The sequence below is a fragment of the Aedes albopictus genome, chromosome 2, assembly GCF_035046485.1.
Source record: "Aedes albopictus strain Foshan chromosome 2, AalbF5, whole genome shotgun sequence".
In the NCBI taxonomy this organism is placed as follows: Eukaryota; Metazoa; Arthropoda; class Insecta; order Diptera; family Culicidae; genus Aedes; species Aedes albopictus.
The window spans coordinates 351,162,045-351,165,708 of record NC_085137.1 but is presented as its reverse complement, the minus strand read 5'-3'; positions in this window follow the sequence as shown (position 1 = coordinate 351,165,708).

The following is a 3,664-nucleotide window of genomic DNA, read 5'->3' as shown; positions in this document are numbered from 1 at the left end:
TCATTTCTGAAGGAGTAAATGGAAATATCTAAAGGTAAACCCTAGAGGAACATTTGAAAGAATCTCTCAAAGAATGTTCGAATCTCTGTGGACAAAAAAACGCCTAGAGTTGCATCTTTTGAAGAAATCTTTGGAGAAACTCCTGGAGAATCTCTGGATTAGTTGCTAGAAGAATTTGTTGAGAAATTTCAAGAAGAATTTCTGGAGAAATCCAAAAAAAATGTAAAGTGTATTCCTGGGGGATTTCTTTCATAAATGTTTGAAGAAATGAATGCACGAACATCTCTAGCAATCCTTGAAGAAATTTTCTAAAGAATCCCTGAAGGAATCTGAGGAAGAATTTCTGAAGAAACCTGTGGACTGCTTCTAAAGAATCAGAAGAGGAATTCCTCAAAGAATATTTAGAGGAATCTAGAGGATACCTGGCGGTATCTTTGGAAAATATCTGCTGAAATCATTCTTGAAAATCCTGCGACAATTTCTTTCTATAAAAATTCTGGATAAAATTTGGTAAGTCCTGAAAGAATCCCAAATAAATTTCTGGTGATGTCCCTGGAGGTTGTCATGGAGAAAATTCTCATGAAGCACATGGAAAACAATACATTCTGGAAAAATTCTCGAAGGAATCTTTAAAAAAAATCTTACTGCACCCCTGCACCCATAAAAGTAATTCCTGCAAGAATACCCCTTCCGTGATTATTTATTCATGGACGGCTTTCGTGGTGATAAGATGTGATGCTTGGAATGTTATAAAATTAATAAAAATAAAATGATGATATCGAAAGTAAATCCTGATTATTGTAAAGCTGAAGTTTTGTTCACAAGATTTAAAATATCATTAAGGGGCTGTCCATAAACCACGTGGTAATTTTTTCGGGACTTTCCAACCCCCTTCCCCCCCTCCCCCCCCCCGCCCCCCGCGTGGTCATTAGTCCATACAAAATTTTTTATTTGTCCATACAAAATGTTCATTGGCCGAACACCCCCCCCCCCCATAATGACCACGTGGTTTATGGACAGCTCCTAAATATTATTCAACTGGATGGTTCGAATTTTAGGACTCCGTAGCTTTAATGATAGATCTCTCTCTCCCACTGTGCAACCATCGTCGGCATCGGTCCGCGATTTCAGTCGTCGTACACGCTTTACCGCTATCTTGATTCAAGTTCTTCCATTCAGAGTTTTTTCGTCTCGAACGAGAGAGCAATACGGCAACTCGTCTAAATTCCCCAGTAAAGATCCGCAATGATTTATACGAGTATTCGCGTTTCTCTTTTGCACCCATAGTGGTTTCGCAGCGTGGTGTCACGAACACTAATGCAAATCTACTGGTTGAAAATATGCCAATTTGATTTTGCTGGGAACAGCTGATCTTTGTTTACTATTTTCAACCAGTAACTCAAGTGGTGTTCGTGTAATGCAGCGTGTACGTACACGCAACACTACTAAAAGCAGAAACCACTATTCAGAAGACGAGCCACAAAGACGCTTGCTGGCTCGAACTGTCAAAGTCACGCTTGCTTTGTGTGATGAGTGTGTGTGCGTGCAGTTCCGCATAGTGGTTTCGCAGCGCGGTGTCACGAACACTAATGCAAATCTACTGGTTGAAAATATGCCCATTTGATTTTGCTGGGAACAGCTGATCTTTGTTTACTATTTTCAACCAGTAACTCAAGTGATGTTCGTGTAATGCAGCGTGTACGTACACGCAACACTACTAAAAGCAGAAACCACTATACACAATCAGTGTCGTCGCCGTCGTCGTCGTCAATCAAAAGCTTTGAGACTCGACTCGAGTGATGCTAGATGCTAGTGCGACGGCGACTAGTTCCTCGCATACATAACGGGTGCGTGGTGTAAGTAAATAGAAGATGCTTATGTGTTGAGGGAATCGCGTTTCGCAAGATGCTGGCTGTCGCCCTGCTTCGTCGTCCTATCACACACAAGTCGGACGCAGGACAAAATCTGCAAACCCTTTTCCGTTCTAAAATTCGGCGGTGCAAACGCTCAGGGTGGTCCGAATTCGGAAAAATCAATTTCAACCGTAACATATTAAATACCGAATTTATAAAATATATATTTCTGGCGTTCGATTTGATTGAGTCCTATCAACATAGGAATCACAGCAAACATACGACCTATTCAAATCGAACGCCAGATTTATTGTCGATTTAAACAATGATCAGCTAGTTGAAGCATTCTTCACATGTGTGTGAGAGTATACAATTATGTCGTTGATGATGGAACGGGCGCGATAATAGTTATTTATGTAACAAGTTGCAAAAAGTTGTTTTTTTTTTTCAGCACGAGTCGTACATTTATCCAACGAGGTTTGCCGAATTTGACAAATACGACGAGTGCTGAAAAAATCGAGTTTTGCAACGAGTTCCATACAAAATTTTATGCGATGTTTTTTTTTTCATAATGCATGTTACCAAGGGCGTAATGCATTCGCCCTTTAACAAATATTATTCGTTTTCCGAATGGTTCTCAACCGAATGCTTAAAAAGTCGGATGACAAGTAGGGTAAAAACACTAGACTTCGCCCCCCTCAAATTCTGCTCTAATCTTCACCACTTCATACATAAAAAATTGAATTTGTATGGAGGGGGCGAAGACTAGAGCAGTGGCGAAGTCTAGTGCTTTTACCCTACCCGAATGATGATCATCCCAAAATCGAATGATTAGTCAGGCGGAAACCGAGTGATGTGTCATATGTTATTCAGAGTAGGTTGATATGGCAATCAGATGAAGAACATCAGAATCTAGTATGAAAAACAGGAGATTTATTTGAGAAGACTTCGTTTTGCTTGGGAAAAAATAACAGATTTTTCATGAAGCTTTTTGTTAATGAATTTTCAACATTAAAAATACACTTTCACCCAAAAAATATAGAGGAAAAGCCGTATTCGGAAACTACCCAGCGGTATGCAGCATGTGGCGTTACGGATGTTCGCGGCTGGGCTGGAAAACGGAGATCGAAGCCTCTGGTCCAAGATCCCCAGTCACTCTGCAGGCGGATGAGGGCCCTTGAATAAAGTTGAAACAGGTAGCAACTCGTTATCTCCGCTTCGGCTTCTTTGTCCGGCACTGCTTCAAGTTGATTTGTCTGAAATCAAAGTATTGTAATAATGTGCTGTTGATCAATGTATTGTATTAATGTCTTGTTTCCCTCGTAGTTTTCGAAGATAAACAATTAGATAATGAATTCTATAAGATTTGTAGCAGTAGAACGTAGAACCTTATCTATGCTCATGCTCATGCTCTATAAGATTTGTAGCAGTAGAACGTTCCTTAAAGAATCCATGCTGCTCATCTGTAATTCTGTGTTTTATTTGAATGAACATTTTTGCTCTAATTATTGCTTCAAACAGCTTAGGAAGACCACCAGCCATTTATCATACAAAATCAGGCCAAACATTTCAATTTGTCCAATCTGCAATTGAAAGGCTCTCTTTGTTCACTTTCTCTTTCAGTTATTACAATGTAATGATACACTTTTCAACTACTTTTGCAGTACAAATCAAAAGACGATCGTTTTGACCATCGTTCTATGCAAGGAGATAATCATAATTCAAATAAACAGCTAAGACATTACGAAAGAGAGGGAAACCAAAGAGAGCCTCTCTTCTGCAGATTGGACCTTTATAAATGTTTGACCTGA